This window comes from Manis pentadactyla, chromosome 7 (assembly GCF_030020395.1).
Source record: "Manis pentadactyla isolate mManPen7 chromosome 7, mManPen7.hap1, whole genome shotgun sequence".
Lineage (NCBI taxonomy): Eukaryota > Metazoa > Chordata > Mammalia > Pholidota > Manidae > Manis > Manis pentadactyla.
In genome coordinates, this window is record NC_080025.1 from 109,957,570 (window position 1) to 109,984,520 (window position 26,951).

Consider the following 26,951-nt stretch of genomic DNA (forward strand, 5'->3'; position numbering starts at 1 on the left):
TCCTCTTAAGACTGCTTTTGCTGTGTCCCACAGAAGTTGGGGCTTAGTGTTATTGTTGTCATTTGTTTCCATATATTGCTGGATCTCCATTTTGATTTGGTCATTGATCCATTGATTATTTAGGAGTGTGTTGTTGAGCCTCCATGAGTTTGTGAGCCTCTTTGCTTTCTTTGTACAGTTTATTTCTAGTTTTATGCCTTTGTGGTCTGAAAAGTTGGTTGGTAGGATTTCAATCTTTTGGAATTTACTGAGGCTCTTTTTGTGGCCTAGTATGTGGTCTATTCTGGAGAATGTTCCATGTGCACTTGAGAAGAATGTATATCCCGCTGCTTTTGGATGTAGAGTTCTATAGATGTCTATTAGGTCCATCTGTTCTACTGTGTTGTTCAGTGCCTCCGTGTCCTTACTTATTTTCTGCCCGGTGGATCTATCCTTTGGGGTGAGTGGCATGTTGAAGTCTCCTAAAATGAATGCATTGCAGTCTATTTCCCCCTTTAGTTCTGTTAGTATTTGTTTCACATATGCTGGTGCTTCTTTGTTGGGTGCATATAAATTTAGAATGGTTATATCCTCTTGTTGGACTGAGCCCTTTATCATTATGTAGTGTCCTTCTTTATCTCTTGTTACTTTCTTTGTTTTGAAGTCTATTTTGTCTGATATTATTACTGCAACCCCTGCTTTCTTCTTGCTGTTGTTTGCCTGAAATATGTTTTTCCATCCCTTGACTTTTAGTCTGTACATGTCTTTGGGTTTGAGGTGAGTTTCTTGTAAGCAGCATATAGATGGGTCTTGCTTTTTTATCCATTCTGTTACTCTGTGTCTTTTGATTGGTGCATTCAACCCATTAACATTTAGGGTGACTATTGAAAGATATGTACTTATTGCCATTGCAGGCTTTAAATTCGTGGTTACCAAAGGTTCAAGGTTAGCCTCTTTAGTGTCTTACTGCCTAACTTAGCTCGCTTATTGAGCTGTTATATACACTGTCTGGAGATTCTTTTCTTCTCTCCCTTCTTGTTCCTCCTCCTCGATTCTTCATATGTTGGGTGTTTTGTGCTGTGCTCTTTCTAGGAGTGCTCCCATCTAGAGCAGTCCCTGTAGGATGTTCTGTAGAGGTGGTTTGTGGAAAGCAAATTCCCTCAGCTTTTGTTTGTCTGGGAATTGTTTAATCCCACCGTCATATTTGAATGATAGTCGTGCTGGATACAGTATCCTTGGTTCAAGGCCCTTCTGTTTCATTGTATTAAATATATCATGCCATTCTCTTCTGGCCTGTAGGGTTTCTGTTGAGAAATCTGACGTTAGCCTGATGGGTTTCCCTTTATAGGTGACCTTTTTCTCTCTAGCTGCCTTTAACACTCTTTCCTTGTCCTTGATCTTTGCCATTTTAATTATTATGTGTCTTGGTGTTGCCCTTCTTGGATCCTTTCTGTTGGGGGTTCTGTGTATTTCCGTGGTCTGTTCGATTACTTCCTCCCCCAGTGTGGGGAAGTTTTCAGCAATTATTTCTTCTAAGATACTTTCCATCTCTTTTCCTATCTCTTCTTCTTCTGGGACCCCTATAATACGGATATTGTTCCTTTTGGATTGGTCACACAGTTCTCTTAATATTGTTTCATTCCTGGAGATCCTTTTGTCTCTCTCTATGTCAGCTTCTATGCGTTCCTGTTCTCTGATTTCAATTCCATCAATGGCCTCTTGCATCCTATCCATTCTGCTTATAAACCCTTCCAGAGTTTGTTTCATTTCTGCGATCTCCTTTCTGGCATCTGTGATCTCCTTCCGGACTTCATCCCATTTCTCTTGCGTATTTCTCTGCATCTCTGTCAGCATGTTTATGATTCTTATTTAGAATTCTTTTTCAGGGAGACTGGTTAGGTCTGTCTCCTTCTCTGGTGTTGTATCTGTGATCTTTGTCTGCCTGTAGCTTTGCCTTTTCATGGTGATAGGAATAGTCTGCAGAACTGGGACGAGTGACGGCTGGAAGGACTTCCTTTCTTGTTGGTTTGTGGCCCTCCTCTCCTGGGAGAACAGCGACCTCTAGTGGCTTGTGCTGCGCAGCTGCGTGCAAACAGGGTTTCTGCTTCCTGCCCGGCTGCTATGGAGTTAATCTCGGCTGTTGCTGTGGGTGTGGCCTGGCTCGGGCAGCTACTCCAAAGTGGTGGAGTCGCGTTGGAGCAGGAGCTGCTGGGAGGCTATTTATCTCCGTAAGGGGCCTCCCTGCTCCCTGCAGCCCAGGGGTTAGGGTGCCCAGAGATCCCGGATTCCCTACCTCTGGATTAAGTGACCCACCCTGCCCCTTTAAGACTTCCAAAAAGCACCCGCCAAAACAAAACAACGCCCACCAAAAAAAAAAAAAGAAAAGAAAAAAAAATTTTTTTAATTAAAAAAAAAAAAAAAGTTTTTAATTAAAAAAAAAAAGGTGGTCATTCGTTTTTCTTTATTCTCCGGTGCCAGCCTCAGGCCTCTGCTCACCGGTCTTTCTGCCCTGTTTCCCTAGTATTGGGGTCCCTATCCCTTTAAGACTTCCAAAAAGCGCTCGCCAAAACAAAACAGCAAAAAAGCAAAAAAAAATGGTCGCGCGCTTTTCTTATGTCCTCCGACACCCAGCCTCCAGTGCCTGCTCACTGTTCTTGCTGCCCTGTTTTCCTAGTATCGCGTGCCCTGCACTCTGGCCCGGATGGCTGGGGCTGGGTGTTCGGCAGTCCTGGGCTCCGTCTCCCTCCCGCTCTGCCTGCTCTTCTCCCACCGGGTTCTGGGGGGAGGGGCGCTCGGCTCCCGCGGGGCCGGGGCTTGTATCTTACCCCCTTCGCGAGGCGCTGGGTTCTCTCAGGTGCGGATGTGGTCTGGATATTGTCCTGTGTCCTCTGGTCTTTATTCTAGGAAGGGTTGTCTTTGTTATATTTTCATAGATATATGTTGTTTTGGGAGGAGATTTCCGCTGCTCTACTCACGCCGCCATCTTCCGCCCCTCTGAAGAAGAGAGTTTTAGAGAGTTTACAATAAGGTTCATTTCTTTTTGGCTGGAATATATTTTCTTATGTTTAGTGAGGCTTTTACATGTTCAAATAGTTCAGTCCCAACAAAACAAAGTAGAAATGTATAGCTTGGTTATAACTTAACATTGCCACTTTGGAAACATAGAAGCTTGTTGTGAGTAGAGTAAAGACCAATATTAGCATGGCTTCTGTGTCAATTAATTTTTTATTTTACCGCTTATTGGCAAGAAGGAATCAATGTTTCCATACATACTAAACATAAGCTTGTACAAACACTGTCACAGAACGAAGTTTAGTGTGACTGCCTTTGTCTGCCTGAAGTGATTCCCAGAGGTGACTAAGGGAGATGTTTGTATTGTATGTGCCCACTAACCTGTCTCTGTTTCTAGCTTTTATTAATTGATAATGTTTCTAAGTAAAGCTCTTTCAGGTTTCCTCCCATTAGTTCCCTGTGGTACATTCCTTTGTGTTATCAGGGAGGCAAGCAGAGTATCTTCTTTCTCCCATCTGGTTATGTCCGTACTATTTCTTGGAGAAATTAATCAAAACTCCTATTCTGTGGATATTACTCTGATATTATTCTGAATTGATTAAAATAATTTTAATGAGTTTACTTTTTAGGAGTAATAAAATTAGGTTAAGTGTGCTCATTTATTTTTTAAACCATTATTTTTGTTTAAGCTAAGGATTTAACATATCGAAGTAATATAGGTATTGCTTTTTGAAGGAAATTATATGTCATCAGTTCTATCTTTATGAACATAGGCAATTTTTATACTTATTGGAAGAGTTCTTTTAGATATATTGTACACATACACATATATACAGTCATGACATTATTTACATACAGTAAATGTAAGCAAAACAGATTGATAGGCAATTTCTAAAATTTCTAAGTATTCTGAGATTTACTGTTCTTAATATCTTTGTAACTGAGATGCATGGTGACTTGGTTAAATAATTGATATTCTTCATCTAAATCTACTGGAACAGTTATTTGCTTGGCTCTCTGCCCCTGAATTTGTCTGACCTTTTACAGCTGGTGTCATTCCATTTTTACTTTTCCTTTACTATTTTTGCCCCAGACTCTGGGATCTGGCAATTGCATGATTGCCAAGGTAACTCAGAGAACTAGATTTTAGTTTACCTTGCTGTCTACTGTTGATTGAGTGCCCCAAAATAGATGATTATATTCCTTTTTCGTGTTTTACCATCAGCCAGTAGAGAAGAGTATTAGTGAGGGGTGCAAACCTCTGGCTAAGATAGCAACTTAGATGTTTAACAATGCATATTGCAGAGTTGGTATGATACTTATTGAATGAGAATATACTTGGAATTAGTTCAGAAATCTAAATATTTACCAAAATCACTGGATAATGATTATGCACACTGAAGTTTGAGATCCACTGCTGCCATAATTCAGAGCATGTCTTGGGATTAGACAGATATGGGTTCCAAAAGTTCAGAAAGAGCCTAAGTAAATCCAATAAATCACTGAATTAGTTAATTAGGAAAAATTTTTGTGCACACACCAAAATGTTTGCAAACCAGGAGCATTCAAACTGAAACATGGAATGAGGTTCAGGGGTATAATGTTATAAAGCAGCTTATATAATGGAAAAGCGTTAACTGCTTATTCATAGTAATTGGTTATAATATTAAATTTTTCTTCAGTGATAGGGACTTGATCAGTGGTTACCTCATATCAATCTTGGGATTAAATTTTGTTTGTGATTTTCAGCAAGAAAGGACCCAGGTTAAGTTTTCTTGCAAAATAAGCTAAATTAAGCTTTGTTTGCATGACTAAGCTGGTTTTATTTGCTCTGGGAATTTTAAAGGCTTGTCTCCATTCTTTCTTTCTTTATTTTATTTTAACACGTTCTGAAGAAGCTGCTTTTCACTATATGTAAGATTGTGGAAATGGACTTAACGTGTGGTTCATTTTGCATATCTGAAGTAGAGCATAGACTAGATGTGAGGATGTAGGAAAGTATTACTTATAAATCTCTTAGCATAATTCCTGGAACATACTGTATTTCATCAAATCTAATAGGCAATTGACTTAAAGATACGTGATGATTTAATTTATACTGGGAGGAAGAAGAATTACACTATGAAACACTACTTAGTAATCAGACATTTATTTTATACTTATTGGAAGAACTCAGTCAATATGTCACATCTATAAAAAATCATATAGTTTGTTTATATTAAAAGAAAATATAAGCAAAATGAATTGATGAAGCCATTCTAAAACTTCTAAACATTCTAAGATGGACTCTTCTTAATATCTTTGCTGTTCAGAACTGTCACTTGTGTTCTACCAGAATTCTGATACAAGAATTACTGACAAGAGTGTTCAGTTATTGGCTCAGTGCATTTGTTTTTCTAGCCAATGACTTATTTTTCTAGTTTGGGTGCTATAAACAAAATAAATAATTTTATCAGAAGGGATCAACAGATTTTCAAGTTAGAACTATGAGTAACAGTTTCTTCAGATTAGACACTAAATGATTTCTGTTTCAACTGGTAAGTAATTACAATTGTCTACTCAAGCTTTCATGAATACTCATGTTAACTGAAGAGTTATAATTATGAGTAAAAGTCTTCAAATTAGACCCTAAATGATTTCTGTTTTAACTGTTAAGGAATTACTACTGTCTACTCAGGCTTCCATGAACAGTCATGTTAACTCAAATACTCTTGACAAACATGTCACAACTGCCACCTGGCTGAGAGTGATGGGAAGATTCAATAGTCAATCAAATATATAGATACTGCAATGTAGGGAAAATGTGCATTATTATTTCAAAAGAAAAAAAGAATCAATAAAGATAATAGTATGTGCCCAAGAAAAATGATATGTAGATAGTGGCTGCCATTTTTTATTAAAAGTGTTTTATTGTGGTTCTCTCGCATACCACATGCTTGATACTTTCTTCTGTTGTTTAGCTCTTGATGATTTAGCTTGTAGAGGTTGTCTGATTTTCAAGTACTCCTAGCAGATCCATTCATAGTATAGTTCTTCCTTGCCTAGACCTCATCAAATACCTGTTAGCTAAGGTAAAGTATCTAAAGTCTTCAAGGGCTTCGCATATAGCAGTTTTTCAGTAAATTTTAGGCTCTGTCATTTGCCTTAATGCTGCTGACACCCTCCCTGAATGCCTTGTCTCCAGGTCACAACCATTCCTAGCTTAGTCTATCATAACCCACTTTTAATTCCTGTAGAAGTTTCTAAACTCCACCTGGAGATGGATTCTACTTCCATAAGTATATTGTGACCCATAGACTGTGATAAGAAATATTAATGATGCATTTCTTTCTTTTTCTTTCTTTCTTTTTTCCAGAAGTTTTGCCTTTACTGCTACAGGAGTTGGAAATTTATTTGAGCTTTTGACCTTTTATGAATGTGAATTTTTGCCTCCCAAATTTAGCCAAAGGATTTAATATAAGGTAAAGATTTTATGCAAAGGTCATTTTCCCTTCTGCTTCATTAACAGTATTACATGTTTAGTAATCATTTGCCCAAAACTGATGCATGTTTCTTTTGGCCCCTGTGTTACTTCTTCTCTTAATTCTACAGAATATAATCAGAGTTAGGTAAATTGACTTTCAAAGCCCTTGGAAATCTGGCTCTATATTAATTCTTCAACTGTATCTCCTTATGTTCTCTTCTGAAAAATCTCTGCTCAAGTCAGGTTGATCTTGTCATGGTTTTCTGAACACACCATGAGCGTTCCTGCCTTCCTACCTTTACTGTTCAAACTTCCCTCCAGCTAAAATAAATTTTATTTTCTCCTCTTTTTTCCTGCAAATGTTACCTTTATTACAAAATCCTATCCTGCTGTTTCAGAACACACTCATTTTTCCATTCTTTCATTCATTCAACAAATATTTCTTGAATACATATTATTGCCAGGCAAGTGAATAAGATTAACAAAAGTCTCTGTCATCATGGAACAATAAAGGGTGTAGGAAATAATAACATAATAAACCTAACTGTAAAATATATTTTTAGATATTGATTATCATGCTAAGGGAAATTAGAGTAATCAGAATGGTTTAATAGACTTTAACAATACCTGTCAATTCCAATCCATGGCACTTTAAAATATTGTTAGCTGGATTGTTAGCTGGATTCATGTGTATATAGCTTGCCTTCATAATGAAAACATAATATCAAAGAAACTGATTAAATTCATATCTGAAATATAATAAGCAGAGCATTAAGAAAGAAGAAAGCTATTCCAACTTTGTCCCTTTTCCCCATAAGATGACTTGCAATTGCCAGGTATGTACACATATTAAAGGCTACAGTAACACAAATATTTATTACCTAGATTGACTCTTGTGTTTCTTCTACCTTGTTTTTCAACAGGGGAAATGGGCATTCTTCTGTTCTCCTTAACGATGAGTAAGAATAGGTGTGACTTGGAGGAGAAAGTGAGGCTTGTCTTTAGCCAGAGAACTGACCAACAACTCAAGTCTCAGGGAGCAGAGAGGCAGAGAGTAGATCCATGTCCACAGCACCCTCCAGAGCCAAGGACCTGACTAATTGGAATAGTCTTAGTATTAAAAACACAGTCCGAAAATGTCTAGCTAGCCACAGAATCTGCTCAGAATATTTAAGCTGGAGTGGGCAAATTCCATCTGGTAGTGACAAATTATAGCCAGGACCCAATGCACAATGAAATAGCGAGAAGGGATCCTCAGATTATGAGAAATATTAATAAGCTATTGTAGAATTGCATTAAATATTAGAGTGTAGATTGTTTCATCTTTGATTGTTAAAACCAAAGATACTGATGACATTTTTTCATAGGTTTAATTAGTGTCTAGTGTCCTTGCCAAATGCATGGTATTAACTGGCAATTCCGTAGACAACAGACGTTTAGCATATTTCTGTAATTTTAGTAAACATTACAACTTCTCTTTCTCGGTTATAAAAATAAAAGTTTGGCAATGAATTTTGCACATGAGATATTAAAATTTACATTCACTCATGCATTTACTACTACTCTTTTAAATGACATCTGTAAATAACTTTTCATAAAATCTATATGTAAATTTCTAGGTCTTTTCCCCTTATCTAGTGGTACCTGAAGAGTTTGCATATGAATTTGGAAATATGTAGCAGTACATCATATGGATCCACAGGACATGATTTGGGCTCCTTGGAACTGGAGATAAACCATCTCTCCAAATGTTTCCTTCTTATAGTTGAGGAGCCTTTACTAGTTTGTTTAAAAACATGTGAAAATCTGTTATTCTCCCACTCTTTGAAGCTTAATCAAATGTTCCTTTTGGCAGATTACTTTCTTTCTCCTGTCTTATTCATGAGGTTACCATTTTTTCCTTTTTATTTTTCAAGAGGCATTATATTTTCAACTCCAACAGATGTATTTCTTTAAAAATGCCTTTCATGAGTTTTATCACCCAGGAAAACAGATATATGAACAAAATAACTCAAAACAAAAGTTATACCAAACTCATGTACTGAGTGTTGAATGGTGCCAATCACCCGGAAAAATTTAAAATGTAATATTCAGTAATCCCCAAGAGTGTTAATCAAATATCCTATTTTACTTTTCCTCCATGTTCTATTTTTTGCTATTTCTATCAATTCAGACTCAGGGATTTTGGCCTTGGATTCCAGCCCATTTTTCCCACTGTAAGTTTTTCAAAAATCCTATGGGTACGAGATCATTTGGCTTATGATATTTATAAGTCTCTAAGCTCCGTAACATGCTTAGTTACTGTGGAGACCAAAAGCAAATGGGAACCTGAGCTGAAAACACACTAACAGAAGCGGAACGGAAATGCAAGCTTAAGTATGGAAAACACACAGTGCTGTTCCGCAGTCCTTTTCTGCTGAAGCTTTGAACAGGTCATGTTCAATGTCCCTTGTTTGCAGAGACACAAACTTCAAAAATGACAATATTTTTCACTACTGAAAATAAACATTAGATGACCTCATACAGCTTAGCATAATGCCCAGCAAAAGCTCTGACATTTGAATTGGTTCACTCTATGAAAGGTTATATATGCCTCTACTGTTCACTCATTACTATTTTAAAATGTTAATTCATTCCTTCTCAGTAAATACTCCATATATCCATCTCAGTTTTCTCATTTTCATAACAAAACAGCGCCACATTTACTCCACATTACTTTTATGTTAAATTTACTACCCTAGACAATCTTTCATTACCTGAAAAATAAAGGCAAAAAATGAAGCTAGTCTGTTTGCCACTCCTGCTTCTTTCTGTACCTCTGCCTTTCTGGCTTTGCCAGTGCTTACCATTTCCCTTGTTTTTATTTGAAAGAAATGCTGTTCATTTTTCTAATACTTGATATCTTAAGAATATCCCCAGATTTAATAATGCACAGATATTTATCTGTGCAGCATCTCTTCAAAAGGGTGCTACTATTTGATGCAATTGAATAGAATAGGGAACATTGTACTTAAGTTAGAAGAATTTTCCAACTTTTAACATTCTTTTATACATAAAAATACATCTCAAATATAAAAAGGTTATAATTCTTTACACAAACGTTTTGTATCCTAATTACAAAGTTATTTTTATGTGTAACGTTTAAGAAGGATTTTAGTTGGAGAGGAGAGGATGATGCTGAAGACAAGTTCTAAAAGAGTAGAATTAGAAAGACTTGACATGAGCTATTTAGGACTTAATTTCTATATATATAAATTTGTTCTTTGGGAATATTCTTTGGAGGAGGTGTGATACTGTGGAAAGAGGATGAAACAGAGATTCAGAACACCCAGGTGCTAATGCCAGCTCCACCATATATTTACTGGATGTACTTTCAAAAGAAAACACCATTTTCTGCCCAGTGGCCCTGACAAGTCCTTGTAAGAGTCAAATATTATGAAAGTATTTTATAAATTATGAAGTCTAATCTATTAACATTTATTGCTATAGCCCTGGTTTGCAAAGTGGACTCATTTATAGGAGATACACAATGAATTATTTTTAATTAAGTATTTTTAAATTGCAAGATGATGAATGTTTCCTTGGAAGAAGAGGAACAATGCAAGAATATGTAAAGACATTTGGAAACGTGCCTGTAAATTCCTTTCTGAACTCTGAGACAATTAATGTTAAGAACCCAGCATATAATCTTCCACAACTTTGTTCATGCTTGTGTAAATTTTATATATTTAACTTTGGTTTTATATTTGGTAATTATTCTTGTTTTTCATCATTATTCTTCCCCTAATGCATATTCTCATTTTTCTGTATTTGTACTTCCACTTGCTTTTTTACTCAAAAGTATATCATGTTTGTGTACTTTAAATGTGATCTGTGTATAAGAAAGCTGGGAGTTCTAACACATTTTTTTAAAAGACTGTACTTTTATATGATGAGTCCACCATAACTTATTCAACTGTTCCTTTATTGATGTACATTCATATTGTTTCCAAGTTTTTACCACTATAAATTATTCTAAATAAACTTCCTTCTAAAGTAACTTAATTTCTACTGGATAGATTCATAAAGGTCAAAAATGTGTATCTTTTAACTGTGAAAGATAGTATCAGATCACTTGATGAACTCACATTCACACCAGCCATGAATAAACAGGGCCCATTTTTTTTTTAATGCCTGGCTAATCTACAGATTTTTTAAGGAAAGAATCATAATGAATGCATCGATTTTCTTTTATTTGAATACTAATTATGTTGTGCTTATGTTAACATGCTAGTCTAGTATTTAGACTTCTGCCTGTTTTTATTTTTGTCCAGTTAGAAAAAAATGTATTTATCTTTTACTTGTCCACTTGCAGAAAGCAGTAACTATGGTAATATCAATAATCTTTTGTTCAGTGTTACTGTATCTTTGAAGTATCTTTCAAGACTGAATAAATAGTTAGATAGGCTCTACTATAATACACAAAAAGCTTAATTTCACCCAAAGAAATTCTCTAGATCTGTGCTAATAGAATTTTCTGCTATGATGGGAATGTTCTCTATCTGCACTGTCCAGTACGGTAGCCATGAGTCACATGTGACTATTGAGCACTTGAAATGGAGCTAATTTGACTGAGGAACTACAAATTTAAAATCACTTAATTTTGACTCATTTAATTTTAAATGTAAATAGCTACATATGGCTTGTGGCTACCTTTAATGAAGAAGGTAGGTCTAAAGTTCCTTCATGTGTTTAGAACTGATTCTCTGGTGGGGGAGCAGGGGAGTGTGACTTTTTTAGTTTGGCAGTTAAAAATATAGTGAAAAGGTTATTTTTGCATGGACAATGTGTATGTATTACTGAAGAACTGGTTGGAGTGACTTAGCACATTTAACTTGATCTATTTTGGCATGTCAAGTCAATCAACTCTCTTAACAATCAGACTTAGGCTTTATATGTTCATCAGTCAAAAATGGTAAATGATTATATTCTACTGCAATCCTAATTAGATTCTACTACAATCCTAACCCTAACCTTAACCCTAACTATGAGGAAATTGCTCCATAACACTGAAACATGCTTTTCTATTTTGTTGCTCTTATGTGTTAATATATTTTTATGAGATACGCATTGTTAACTCAGTAATATCTATTTTTATGTAATGTCTTATCATGTAACATCCTTCTTTTCCTACTTTATAGGAGAAAGCATAACATTTTCTTTTACATGAATTCTGCCTCATCTAAGTTTTGTCATCACTGGAAATGTTTTTTAAAGGTAAGTTTCTTAAAAGTAAAGTATTCTACTATTCTTCCTGAATTTTTAATTTCCTATACTTAGCACTTGAGATGATTTTCTCCACCTCCCTATCTCTCTCTCTCTCTCTGATTTGGCATTAGACTCAGTCTCATCATCATATTTCAAAGCAACTGCTGAGTAGGAGACTTATTTTTTTCTCCTATTTTTTCTATTCATAAAGGAAAGTCGAGTAAAGTGCTAACTTCTAGCAGTCACTGGCACAAATCTGGGCTTAGTAGAGCCATTCCAGTTTCTAAACCCTACCAGTTTAATATGCAAATACCCATAGCTTTAGTAGCAGAGAATGTAATCCTATTATAGTCTCGAATTTATCTGAGTCCTTAGAAATCCTGATTAGCCTTAATAATCACCTGGCTCCTTTCTGGGATATTATGAATATCTGTGGTGGTTTCAGATCCTTCCATGTGAGAAAATATGATTTTGGCTACCACTGCTTCCAGGGCTCTCCTCTGTTCATCATGATGATGAACAAAATATTACAGTGTGTCTTTTACTTCTGAGTTTGAGTTTTTGTAATAAAATGTCTAGATAGATATTTTGCTACACACCCATTAAATTAAAAATTGTCTACTGTTTTAAAAAGTGAATCCACATTCAAATGTAATCCTTCACAATATTTGACCTATTTTGTTTCATTTGCCATCCAAACCACTCCACAAAATAAGCATAAATTTATTCTTGTTTGAACCTCAGTTTTACATATAGGTAATAGAGTTCTGTGAACTTTTCAAGTGTTCAAGCTTGTATATAGTTAATATTTTTTATGGTGAATTGGGGACTGGAGGACATATAAATACTCGATAAGGATTATTATTCTCCATTTTACATCAGTGTAAAACACATGGCTCAGAGACATACTTCCTGGGTGTGGCTGTCATTCTGCCATCTTACACTACATTTTTTCATCTGCAAAAACACAATAAATTTACTTAATACTGATTGTTCCTGTTACAACAATTAAATAGGGTGTGTTATCTGCCTGTTGTTACTGCATGTCTATCAATATACCTAGCATTGGTTAGCTGCTAACGAATGCTACTTTCTATTGTCTTCCTTTTCTTATCGATTTCATTTTGATAATATGTAGTCATGTTATCTATAGGTTGTTCACAGAATCACTTTAAAAATATGCAAGTAGTGGAAAAAAAGCTTTTCAGATCAAATTTACCTAATTTGAGTGTCAATGATATCAAAACCCTATAAGTAAAACCAAACTTATGAATCTCATTAAGCAAGAGGTTTAAATAAAACTAAAGTGTATCTAATAATTTACGAACATATAAGTAAAAGGGCTGCTTTAGTAATATTTCAACATGGCTAACTTACAATGTCTTAAGACTAATAAATTCCTGTTAAACATTGAGTAAGAAAGCTTAGAAATTCTAAACCAGAAGGATAAGTGAAAGAATGCAATTATTAAAGCTCTTTGAATTTAGCCTTTCTGTTGACAATGTGTTGTGGAAGATGAAGAATGACTGCAAATGCACTGACGCTCCCCCACCAAGGGTTAGGGGCACTCCCCTGCTGCCTTAACAGATAGAGCGCGGTGGTACCAACACATCCAGACACCCAGACCGAGGAAGTGGGGACTGAGGTAGAGTTATCTTGGAATCTCTAGAATTACGCATCCACCAGACCATAGAATGGTCCCAATAAATGCACTGCAGAGCAGAAGAATCACCCATCTGAGCCCTGCTCAAATTCTTGATCCACAAAATCATGAAATATAATAGCATGTTTTTTTTATTTCAGAACATCAAGTTATAGGGTAGCTGGTTACACTATAATAGATAACAAAAAATGTAGAAGTTAAGGAAAAGAATGCCTTTCCATTTGTAGGTACATACACAACTTTTCATTGGTTTTATATGTACAAATGGTTAAAATGTAATCCTAAAATAATTTATCCAAGCTCGTTTGTTTGAACAGATTCACTGACCCAGGGTTTTATTGTGTGCATAATCTTTGAAATAATTATTGGTCATTACTGTTTCAATTTATAGAACCAATCTGTTGTAAAATCATGAGAGAACATAGGACAATTGGATATTTAGGGAGGCAGCGTATTGTACCTATAGAAAAGAACTAGGTTCTCTATCAAGAACTCTGAGATGAAAGATTTACTCTGCCACTCATTACTGTGGCAACTTTGATCAAGTCACTATCTGTGTAGGTTTAAATTCATCTATAAGATTAACTCATTAGATTGCCCATCCATAGGTTGCTTCCAACTGTATTTGAAAAATCTCTAAGCTTCTGCTGTCGTTGTTTTGTGTTCTTTCATGAGATAGTCAGGTGAGGCCACAAAGGGAGAAACAGGGCAAATACAGGAAAATAAAGCTTATTACATGCACAAGTCCTAGAGAGAGAGAGGTATGAAGGGGCCACATGAGGGGAGCACCAGGGCAGCCAGCTCGGTCATACAGGTTGGGAGCTGAAGAAGAGCAAATGCCCGTAGGCAAGTGGGGGTCAGGATGGAACTCAGCTCAAGGTGCAGGGGGATTCCATGGGGTATTTGAATGACACCAGGTCACAGTCAGGGAAGAGCAAGGGGAGCTTGTGGTGGTGGCCACCAGCATTATCATACTGGGGCACCTGGGCACCTGGGAGGTGTGCTCACAGATTGTTTTGGAGAATGTTGAGGCAGCAGGAAAATAAGTTTAAAATGTAGAATAAAATCATTAGGTCACGTTGTGGTCTGAATGTTTGTGCCCCCTTGAAATTCATATGTTGACATCCTAGTGCCCAAGGTGATGGTATTAGTAGCTGGAGCTTTGGGGAGGTAGAGAGGTCATGAGGGTGGGGCCCTTATGAGTGGAATTACTGCTCTTATAAAAGAAACCCCACCGAGGTCTCTGCCCTCTCTGCAGTGTGTGGATCCGAGGAAGAGAGCCCTCACTCACTCCTGCTGGCACCCTGACCTCAGGCTTCCAACTTCCTGGACTGTGAGAAACAAATGTGGGTTGTTTATCAGCTATCCAGACTGTGGTGTTTTATCACAGCAGCCCAAACAGACTGAAATAGGTCGCAAATATTTTAACATGTCACAACTAAATTGGTACCAAACAGAAGGTTTGATAGTAGATGCCTTCCTCCTTCACCACTCAGTAGTACAGTACCTTAAACATTCTTCGCTTTCCTTAATAGTTCATCCTTCAAACTAATCCTTAATAATTTCCCAGTGAGAACTTTTGTACAGGAAGGAGTCAGTACATATGGCTTTATTTGCAAGTGTTGGATTGTCAGGTAACAGTTGTAACTTAGAGAATGCTTATATATATATATATATATATATATATATATATATATATATATATAATCATCTATATATAATCATCTATATATAATTTATAAAATATAAATTTATATGTATATAATTATATATATGATTTATTATATATATATATGTAATTTATCACAGAGACTGTATTTTCTTATGCTTAACTTAATTGGATTCCCTGAGCATTTGAGTTTCAGGGGGGAGCATTATTGCTGTGTGTGGGTTTTACCTTTAAATTCAGGTGAATCAGTTACAAGGTGGATTTCCCAGTAGTAGTTTCTGTCTCCTTGCCTTCACTTAAGGTGATGATTTGATCAAAGCTGGCAAAGCATGAAATTATGGCCACCTGTAAAAATGTCACATGCTATTTCAAAGTCCTCCTGCAGTTGGAAAATTTCCTGATTATCTGGACCAACCATGGGAATTAAAATTCAGTGTGCCTGACATTACAGCATGTTTTAACAGGAGCCCAATTATCCCTACCCTGTGCCAATATAGAGTTGCCTAGTCAGAATTGTTAGATGAGTCCATGGAGGATAGGAGCTGTCACCAAGCATCAGCTCACACAGGAGAATAAAATAAAGGCAGCACTTCTTTCTTTATAAAAATCAATAATTGTGTTTTATTTGAAAATGTGTACTCCTATGCCTGGAGCAAGCCCTGAAAATGTAAGAAAATCAGTCTATTTTCAGATTTTATGGCAAAATCCTTCGCTTTTTATCATAAGAACTGTTAGCTCTTTCCTCCTCTGTTAAAAAAATATATTCTAGGGCATATTCAGCAACTGTTATAATCATGAAAAATAAGATATTTTGAAAATATATCTAAAATTACCAACTTTATTTTTATGCAGAAAGGAAAAAATATCTTTTGTAGGCTTCAATTTTATTGAAAAATATTTATTGAGCACCTACTTCATACCAGGCTATTTGCTAAGCTCTGGGTTACAAGAAATGCATAAATATACTTCTCCCTTCATGAAACTCACAGGCTAGGAAAGGAAACAGAAATGCAAATAAATTAATTTCTTAGAAGGAAAAACTGATGAGAAAATAAATAATTACAACCCAAAGATGATAGGCTGTCCTATGTATATATGTACATATACATAAACAAATATATACATACATACAGAAAAAGTTTGCAAAAAATAATAATCATTTCTAAAAATGTCATTGTTCTAAAATTAAAGGTATACCAATTGACCTATTTATAATAGTTTCTGATTAATATATGTCTTTCTTAATTCAGGAGTCACTTAAATTCACTAAACATGTTTGACATTTTCAACAAAAAGAAGGCTTTAAAAAAGAAGAAACTCTAGTTTTATTTATGTTTGCTGTTTGCACCTAAGAGGGGTAAATGTTAGAATTCTTATATGACCAGAAGATGTAAAGTCATGGGAAAGCTGAGGGGGAGGAAAAGGGATTTTTGTCAGTGTTTCACCAGCTCCCTGATAGAAATGTGTGGTGCAGAAGAGGTGTCTGAGCTTCTATTCTAGTGCTGTGAGCACAGCTTAGCATTCATCTGCCTCAAATATTGAGCATACAGAAGAGTTATTTGAAGAAAGGGTCACTGCTCAAAATATTTTGAGTATTTCATTTATTTTTCGTACTACATTAATACCATAGGAAAGCATTTCCATTTCTATGGCAGGAAGAGCAGTTTAATCTCATTGTAGATTTTGCCCAAATCTATACCTTTGCATGTTTTGATTCCTTTGAGTCTCATGGTTCTACTCATTTTTGTGGCTAGAAGAATACCAAGTCTTCTCAAGTTCTGCGTTTTACCTCTTCTTTAGTTTCTTCTCACCATCTGGCTGACCTGAAAAATATCGCCTGAATATATGAATTAAACTTATTCCTATGATTTAAATTTGATAAATATCTCTTGTCATATATAAAAAATATACCCTCAATTCACTTTTTGTCAATACGTCTTTCTCCATAAACACCACTGAGTGGTGTGGGGCATGTAGAGGTACCCCTTCTGGGGTGCAGGTACACTGTTATAGTTTGGCCCCTCCTATGGCCAAAAAAAAGAGACACAGTGCCTAGCATCCTCTTTGGATTTAGGAGGCAACATATTCCTTCACTGAGGTGTGTTACTCAGGCTCATTTACAGACTGACCCTAAAAGCCTCTAGTTTTTGGTTTGGGCCCAGAACAGGTCCAGTGTGCCGTGCCCTCCGCTCTGCCACTGGGCCATACGATCCAGCAGACCCAGTGGAGCTCGGAGTGTCCATGGGTAGAGGTTGGAGCCTTTGACAGGCTCAGAGGAGACTGACTAAAATTTGGTCAAGGAAAGATTCAGAGAAATGGGGTCAATTTTGACAATTTTGTTGATCATATCAAAGAATCAACTTTTGGTTTCATTGACCTTTCTCTGTTGTCTTCCTTTTTTCATTTAATTGATTTTGATTCAATTATTACTATCTCCTGCAAAATTTTGGCTTAAAATTGTTTTTCTTCTAGTTTTATAAGTGAACATTAGATTACTTGTTTGAGACCTTCTTTCCCAAAATAGATATTTAAAATTATTTATTTCCCTCCAAGAACTAATTATCTGCACCCATAAATTTTCATTCAGTTAAAAATATTTTTCAGTTTCCCTAGTAATTTCTTCCTTGATGCATGTGTTATTCAGAAGTTTGGTCTTTGATTGTAAGTACTTGGGAGATTCCTGATTTGTTTCAATTATTCATTTCTAATTCAATATTTTGAGTAATTTCAACCCTTTAAAATTATTGACTTTTGATCTATGGCCTAGCCTAAGATTTATCCTAAAGAACACATGTGCACATAAAAGAATATGCATTCTTTTGTTGACTAGTGGAATAGTTTATAAATAGGTCAAGTCGGCTGATAGTGCTGGTCAAATGTTGCATGATCTTACTTTCTACCTATCTTTTAAAAAAATCTGTTTTGATAGAGGGGTGTTGACATCTCTACCTATAATTTTTTATAAGTTGCTTATTTATGATTTCAATTTTCTTAGATTTTGCTCCAGGTCCTTTGTGGCTCAGTAGTTAGGTTTGTATGTATTAATTGCATTATATTTTCCTGATACATGTATTGATCCTTTTTTACCCCCTTATCTCTAGCAGTATTTTTTGTTCTATAGTCTGTTCTGTCTTACATTAATATATCCACTCCAGCTTTTTCATGATTAATGTTTACATGATGCAACTTTTTCCATCCTTTTACTTTTAATCTATCCAGGTTTATTAATCTATAGTGCATATCTGTAGACAGGCTGTAATTGGATATTTTTCTTTAATGTAGTCTAACAATCTTTCTCTCTTCATTAGAGTTGTAATCTATCCATACTAAGTGCTATTACTGGTATGATTAGGTTAGCCTCTGCCATTTGCTGTTTTCTATATGTGTCCTGTCTATTTTGTTCCTCTGTTTTTTTTCCTACCTTGCTTTGTTATTATTGAAAATTTTTATTGTACCATTTTAGTTCCTCTGTTGTTTCTTAGCACTTTTATTAAAGTTATTTTCTTAGTGATTGTTCTAGAGATTACAATATGTACCTTAATTTATGATAATCAATTTCAGGTTAATACTTAGTTCTGGGCACAGATAGCAACATCTCTAGTATGGTTTCATTTTTATTCTTTGTTTTGTACTATCATTTTTATGTCTCTCTTATTTATAAGTGCAGTAAATCTAATGATACAGTGTTTCAGGAATATTTTTTCAGTAATATTTTCTTTATTTAAAAGGAGGGAGAAAAATATATTTGCATTTATACATATATCCACATTTTTGCTATTCACAGTACTCATTTTTTCCTATAGATTTTAGTTATCATATGATGTCATGTACTATAAGACTGAAAGACTTTGATATATTTTAAGGCATATCTGGTAGCAATAAATTCACTTAACTTTTGTTTATCGGTGAATGTCTTTATTTTCCTTTACTTTTGATGGTAGTTTTATTAGATATACATTCTGAGTTGACAGATTTTAATTATTTCTTTCAGCACTTTGAAAAAAGGCATCTTACTTCCCTCTGGATTCTATTACTTCTGATGAAAAGTTAGTCATTAATCATATTGTTGTATCCTTATATATGATTAGTCATTTTTCTCTTGCTGCTTTCAAAAATTTTTTTTATCTTTTAGCATTCTAACGATCTAGATGTATCTAGATATAAATCTTTCTTTGTCTCACATGAATTTTTTTGGCTTTTTAGTTCTGTAAATTAATATTTATTATCAAATTTGGGAAGTTATAGGCCATTACTATTAAAATAGTTTTCTCTACTTCTGACACTCCTATTACATAAATGTTGGTATGTTAGGGTTTTGAGGCACTATTTATTTTGTAATCTTTTTTCTTTCTTCTCAAGATTAAATTTTTCATCTTTGAATTTGATGTTTCTTCTGCCATCTAAAAAACTCTATTGAGCCAACCTATTTTCATTTTGGTTATGGTATTTTTCAACTGCATCCATTTGGTTCCTTTTAAATAGTTTCTGCTTCCTTATTGAGATTCTCTGTGTGTTGATTCATTGACCACATATGTTTTTCTAAACTTTAAACATGGCTTCTTCTAATTTTTTTAACATATTTATATTTCTTCTTTAAAATTACTATTACATTCCACATCCACACCCACTGAGGAACAGTTTCTATTGACTGTTTTATTTCTTGAGCGTAGGTCACATTTTCTGTTTCTTTGTATGTCCCAAAGTCTTTTGTTGAAAACTGAATGTGTTGGATGATATGTTTCACCTTTTCTGGATTTTGCAGAAACTGATGTATCAGCTTATTGGTTTTTTTTTTTCTTATTTTTGATGTTTTTTCACCTGGTTTACTGGGGTTTCTCCTGTAGCCACACACCTCACTGGTAAGCCAATGATTTGTTAGAGATTGTTCTCAAACACCATGAGCCCTTAAAATGTCTGCCTTCTGCCAATAGACTTATGTTTAGTCGGGGAACACAGTAAAGTTCAGACAGCTTTTAAGTTTGTTTTGGTGTTTGCTTTCCCCCACTTCCTCTTGGATCTCCCGTGCATGTGCATGCAGTCTGCCAGTCCACCAGGAATGAACTGAGAGTTTCTCTCACTCTTCTAATGCTCTTTCATTCCTATGGTTTTCCTGTAAGGTAAATGGCAGGTGTACTGATAGTCCCAAATCAGACTGAAATCCAAAGACAGCAGAGTTGAAGGCTCTCCCCATTTCTTTCCTTTTGAGTGTTGTGTTTTACTGGTAATGCCATTCAGCTTGTACTTTTGTCCTCTGCCACAAGTCATGGCAGTACAAACCATACAGTGAAGCTGCTGCTTTATGTGATTACCACACTAACCAAGCTGGGGGTGGATAAGAGAATAGGTCCAGGCAAAAACTCACTGTGTCCCATGGATCTTACCCAGTGTTCCGGCTGCTTTTCATGAAAAATGGCTTTTTCATTTGTTGTCTGTCCTTAATGGTTTCCAGAGCTATTTTTGCCGATTTTGCCAAATTCTATAATTTGTTTTTTAAAGGGGAAGGGATTTGCCAATCTCTTCATTCTGTCATAATCATATACACTTTTTAATTGAATACTGAGTGGGAACTGGTTCTAATAATTTATTTACAACTTAGTATAAGGTAACTATAACTAATATAGTAAGAACATGGGGTAGAAATAATTTACAGGTCTCTAAATACAAATTCTAAAAGACTGTAAATAAAATATGGAAAAACACATGATAATACTTTGTTTTAAAATAACTAGGAAAATGGTAGTTTATTTAATAAATAGTGTTGGTAAAGTTGGCCATCCATGTGGAAGAAACAAAATGAAATATAGTCACCATAAAATAAATTTCAACAAATCAAAGATTTAAATTTCAGTAACTTATAAGTGATAATGTTAGTAGAAGTTGTATAATTTGGAAGCAAGTGAGATTTCTTAAGCAAGACTAAAAACACAAGATCCAAATGAAAACAAAATATTTGGGAAAAAAAAAACATCATAACTGGAGTAAGAAGTCAAATAATACTCCTAGAAAAAACAATTTTATAATAAATAAAAAGAAGACACAATTTGGCACTATTCAAAATGCACCCAAAATCATAAAGCTGATGAAAAAAATAAACAATAGAGAAAAAATGGTGAAAGACACTGTAGTAACTGTTGAGGCATTGCCATTCAGATTTCTTTTCGAGAGAGAAATTTCCATAAGGAGGTCACTTAACTAACAGCCTGTAACTGAACGTGCCCTCTGGATTTGCCTCTGCTTCTATGCACCTGCTCAAAACCCAGGCAGTGCTGAACAAGGAGATGTTATAAGGACTCATTTTGCCTAAGACAGGAGCAATACTTGTACCATGTTTCCCCATGGGTTGGCAGAGGCTTTCTCAGAGCTGCTTCTGCCTACAAAATTCTCCTTCCTTCCATCTTTACTTTCACAGTTTTACAAGGACATCTTGGGCCAAAGGCTCACTACCTACTCCTACTCCCTCTCCCTTTTATTTTTCATATGATTTACCCCCAATAACCCTTTTTTTTCCTTCCAACTCTTTCTCAGGTTCCCTTCAGGTACAACTATAATAAGATTTTAAGAACTTTGAACTTAAAAACTCAGAATTATGACCACAAAAAGGGTGCTTCAAAGATTCTTCCAATATAGTGAGCTATTATCACAACAAAGTGAGTCTATCATTAAGAGAGACCTGGGAAAGTAGGTTGTATGTTGTACCTTTGTGCACAATCAATAAACTGATCAAATGAATTAAGATTTGGGAACCGTTCTATAATTGTGATGATAGAACTTCAGCTACTTTTCCCTGAATAAATAAATGAATTGCAAAATACATCATAATAATAAATATGAAAGAAACCCAGCTCACAAAGGGATGAATATAAAAAAATAGTTTCATAAACAAGCCATTTGATTCCTATTGCAGAGTGTTTGGATGTTTAATTCCTTTTGCCTGGTTACTCCCTGTTCTCTTTGTTGAGTTAATTATTGCTTATGTGTCTAAAACCAGGTCAAATATTACTCCTAGAATGAATCAGGAGCCACTGTTAAATGCAGTCATATACTTTTTATTATTAGAATATATCACCATTTGTAATTAAATCATTCAGTTTGTAGTCTCTTAATATCTTGCTCTACTACAAGATTATAAATTTGTTCATTGATGTAACTTTGTTACCTAACAGAGGACCTTGTACTAGTGGACTGTAATTATTTATTAAATGTTATCATAGATACATACATGAATTCAAATATAACCTCTGATATTTACATAATTGTTACAGTTTCCAAAGCACTTTTAGTACAAAAGCCTATTTAAACTTCTCAACTTCTCAATTACTATGTGCAAGATGAGTATACTGATTTCCATTTTAGATGAGCAAATTGTGTCTCATAAAAACAGAGAGGCACAAACTAGTGTTAGAAAGGATGGAATGGGTATTGATAATTAATCATCTTTGATTTTCTAGTCCCAATTGAGCTTCCTTAAATGAAAATATCAGTATCATACAATGTAAATTTTCTCTGCATCTCCACTATGAAAACTTCAGTAAAATATGTATTCCTTATACTTCTGGAGCATACCAAAACAACAATGAGGGTATTTTTTTATTTGGTGTTAATTTGTGGATACCTTTGTAGCTAAGCCATAGTCTATCAACTATGTTATTCACAGAGCAGTAGGTTCCTTGAAAAGAAGACACAGATGACACATGAAATAAAACATATACAAGTGCTTTAAACAGTACATAACTGTAGAGAAAATGGAAATTTCTGACTAGGATTCACGCCTGGCTTTAATAACACCCCTTGTGTATATAAAAGAACCTGCTTTGCATACTTATGAGAGCAGCAGGATGGCTACCAGTGACAGAGTCACTGGTCAGTCATGAGAGTACTGGGCCAAGTGAGGGGTGGAGAGAAAACACCCATTCTGTCCTCTCCTCAGTTCCTGGTACAACTGACAGGTGTCCACCATCACCACAGAGACCCGCCCAGAGTTCCTCCCTGTGCTCGGGGCAGGGCAGAGGAGAAGGGGAGAGAGTGGCAGAGAGCAGTGCCAGCAGAGAAGTGGAGAGCTTAGAGGGTGGAGCGAGGAAGCAGGAGAGGGAAGCCGCAGGGCCCTGGGGCTAGTAAGGCAGAGGACTCAGCCGCATGCCGGGGGGCAGGAGGGAGCAGCGCTGGAGCCCACGGCGTGTACACAGCTGGGTGACTGCTATGAGAATGAACGTGCCATGAACCCCTTTTAACACCCTCAACTTGCCCGTGTCTTTATTTGGTCTCACTGAATTCATAGTGAACTTGACTGGAGAGGGGAACCCCCTCCTTCCAGAGCAACAACAAGATTCTAAGTAAAAGCACACTATTGTGATAATGTTCATGGGTTATCACAATAATGAATGAAAATGCTCATTCGTGTTTATAAAGAATTTTCTCTACAAGAGTATAAACAGAAGAATATAAGCCTTGTGAACACTCTCTGATTGAATATCTCATCTTTATTTTTCAATATTGACTTCTGCAGAGTCAGACAAGAACATGACAACATGAAAAAAAAAGCAAGTGAAAATAAACTACAGTGAGATAAATAGTTTATTCATGAGTTTAATAGGTACAAACTGTTTCCTGATGAGTTTGTATATAATATTTTATAGGCAAGAATGCAGTATTCAGTTAGATTAAAAAATTCTTAAGCGTCCTATGCTATGGGGAAAAAAATATTTGCATATGATACAGTCTTATTACCTCAAGGATCATAGACTCTTCGGACCGCACACATACAATTGTGGATGTTGCCCTTCTGGAGAAACTGTTCTTGAATGCTGTTTACTTAGTTCAATGTAAGTGTCTTTTTATCTTAAACAAATACACAGGTGATTCACCTCCCAAACACAGATTCTTAGTGTCCAAGCCTGGACCAAGCCCTGAATCCAGGGATACAGAGTATCGTTGGCTCGCCCAAGCCAGGTGGGTTGGGAACCATATAACTGAAAACTCCTGCAGATGGGCCATTACAGTTATGAGAGCAAACTAGGGTTCTCCCATTAGAAGAAAGGAGAGAGAGAACTGATGAGTAAAGGGAAGCAGAATTTCCCACCCCAATATATGCCTTTTTGGTATAAGGGTCATTTAGTTCTGATTATTTTTGAGAGGATGTAGACACAGGAGAAGTTCTGAAAACCAAGTAGAAGTTATGCTTTTGTAAGAAACATTTAAATTTATAAAGCATATCTCCATTTGTAAGGGTGTCTCCTCTGTACTAGGAAGAGGAGGATGACTTAATCTTTATAGATTCTTGTCATTGGAGAAGACTTGGACTTAAATCTACATAACAACCATACCCTCATTTACTATGAGGCTAACAGAGAAGAATGTTAGCCTTCTCTCCCCCCCTAACATTTCTTTAGTGTTTAGTTGGAGATGGTATTTAATTTAAGGTGGTGGCTTGGGCCACTTAGAGAGTTACTCAGTTTTCTTGGCTATCTCCCATGTATACAGGAAGTATACATACTATTAAACTTCTGTGTGTTCTATTAATCTGTCTTTTATTAAAGGGGGCTCTCAACCAAGAACCTAGAAATAGAGGGAAAATTATTTTTCCTCCCCTACAAGAATAGGATAACAAGTCTTTAGGGATCATATCTGTATTTTGATACAAGTTTTATAGTACTCCCTTTATTATCTGATATGATTACATAATCCTAATTCACCTTGAAATGGCAATGTCTGTAAATGAGCATGGACATGTTTCTCTTGAAAAGTAAAATGTGCTTTATAAGAAGTATGTGTGGCACCAAGATTTCAAAAAAAACAGTTCTGGAGAAACTCAAGTTCTATTCAGCAGAAATTGTTCTTGGTTGAGATTAATTTTGTGTTTTTCCTTGCTGAAAGCAATGGCAGAAAACCAATAAAACTCCAAAGTAATCTTAAACCTTAACAATGTCAAAACCATGCCTAGTAGCTGAATGTCCTCCTTTATCCTTCTCAACAAGAAGTTGCCAAGCTGCCCTTTGCTGAATTTGAAGTCATCACATGACAGTTTAATCAACTCTTCCCTTTCTTTGCCAAGAAGCCATCTGGCCATGTGCTTTTTCACTGAAAATCTGTCCCTGATCCAATTTTAATTTGTTACCTTGTTGAGAAAGTATTCATTCCAGTGGATGACCAAATTTGAGTGCTGTTCTATTCTGCAAGCACTAAGGATGAATTTTCCATGAGTGTGTTTTCTTTAGGTTATGGAATGATTGGCAATTCTTTCTGCTACTTTTGTATGTTCTGCTGATGTTACTTTCTTGATGCTTTTTTTTTGTCATGAACATTCAAAGGCAGGCATTTTAGTCCTAGTTTACTGGCACCCCTTCCTTTCATTATGATAGGTGAACAAGTCAGTTAAGTAGATTCAATTCCACAGACCTGATTCATCCACAACGAAACAACTACATTAAAAATAGAAGAAATGTGTATTTCAGCCTAGACTTTCAAGAAAAGAACAAGTTCTTTGAAAATGTTTATTTTAAAAAAAACCAGATAAATGAATTCTTCGAAATCTTTCCCTCCTCCCTTGTTTTTTCCCCAGCTTAATTGAAGTATAATTGACAAAAGTGTGTATATTTAAGGTGTACAATATGATGTTTTGATGTGTGTGCTTGCTGAAATGATTATAGCAGTCAAGTTAATTAACATGTTGATCACCTCACATAGTTAACATTGTATGTGTGTGTGTGGTGAGAACACTTAAGGTCTACTCTCTCAGCAACTTTCAAGTATACAATACAGTATTATTAACTATAGTTGTCATGCTGTACATTAGATCTCAAGAATATATGCATTCTCAATAACTGAAACTCTGTGCCCCATGACTGACAACTTTCCAAATCCCTCACCTGTCAGCCTCTGAAAACTATCAATTCTACTTTCTGCTTTTATGAGTTTGACTTTTTAGATTCCACATGTAAATGATATCATACACTATTTGTCTTTCTGTGATTGGTTTATTTCATTTAGCAGGGTGTCTTGAGAGTTCATCCATGTTGTTGCAGATGGCAGAATTTTCTTCTTTCTTAAGGCTGAATGATATTCCATTACACATTATATTTCACAATTTTTAACCCATTCATCTGTAGTAGATCCTTGGGTTGTTTCCATACCATGGCTTTTTTGAATAATGCAGTGAACATGGGGATGTGGATGTCTTTGAGATCCTGATTTCACTTCCTTTGGATGTATACCCAGACATGGGGTATATAGGATCTTATGTGTTTTCTCAACACCACAAAGCCAGTCTGGGTGCTGGACCTTCCATTTAATTTCCCTTGGGCACTGCCTGAAGTGTTCAAAGTTATATGCTTTCCACCAACCCAGCAGAGTGCAGAAGCCATCTGTGTTTGTGTATGATCTTTGGAGGGTGCCAAGTGCCTTCTGCTGGGGTACTGACTACAGGGGGCAGGGTGCTGGGGCTAGTAGGGGGAGGTCTGCAGGTGACGTGTCCTACTAAACTCCCGGGAAGGTCTCTTGGTGGAGTTCATAAGGCATTTAGTAGAAATCGAAGCCCTTTTAGTTCTGTAGTAAATGGCTATGTGAACTCTCACCTCTTTTCCGTGCCATTTGCTACTTCCAAACTATTCAGCCATGTTGGTGTCCTCAGTGTTCTGGGTGGGGCAGGAATGTCCCATATGGCTGGGGAAGCTGGGTGCCTGCTACACTCTCATTTTCCCCTGAGGGAGAAATCTCAAGTTTAACGAGTCTCTTCACACTAAGCTGTGCCTCTTTGCAGGAAGGGTGTTACGGGTAAGTGAAATTGTTTTTCTTACCCTCTCAGTGACTCCATTCTCAGAGTTTTTGCTGCCACGGAGTGATACAGCCTCTCTGTTGGACTCTGCACCTCCCAAAATGCAACTCTCATCTGTGAGTAGTTATCAAAATCAATGTTTCTGTTGGGA

At 35.9% G+C, this 26,951-nt stretch overlaps 1 long non-coding RNA gene across 1 annotated transcript in view; it reads left to right on the plus strand.

Annotated features, from left to right (window-relative positions):
* Positions 1 to 6,773: 6,773 nt before the first annotated feature.
* Positions 6,774 to 26,951, plus strand: part of LOC118918513 (uncharacterized) — a 59,583-nt gene continuing 39,405 nt past the window's right edge. Inside the window, exons 1-2 of the long non-coding RNA XR_005027168.2 lie at positions 6,774 to 7,290; positions 11,635 to 11,710. This is a non-coding gene — a long non-coding RNA (uncharacterized LOC118918513). The remainder of the gene's footprint in view (positions 7,291 to 11,634; positions 11,711 to 26,951) is intronic.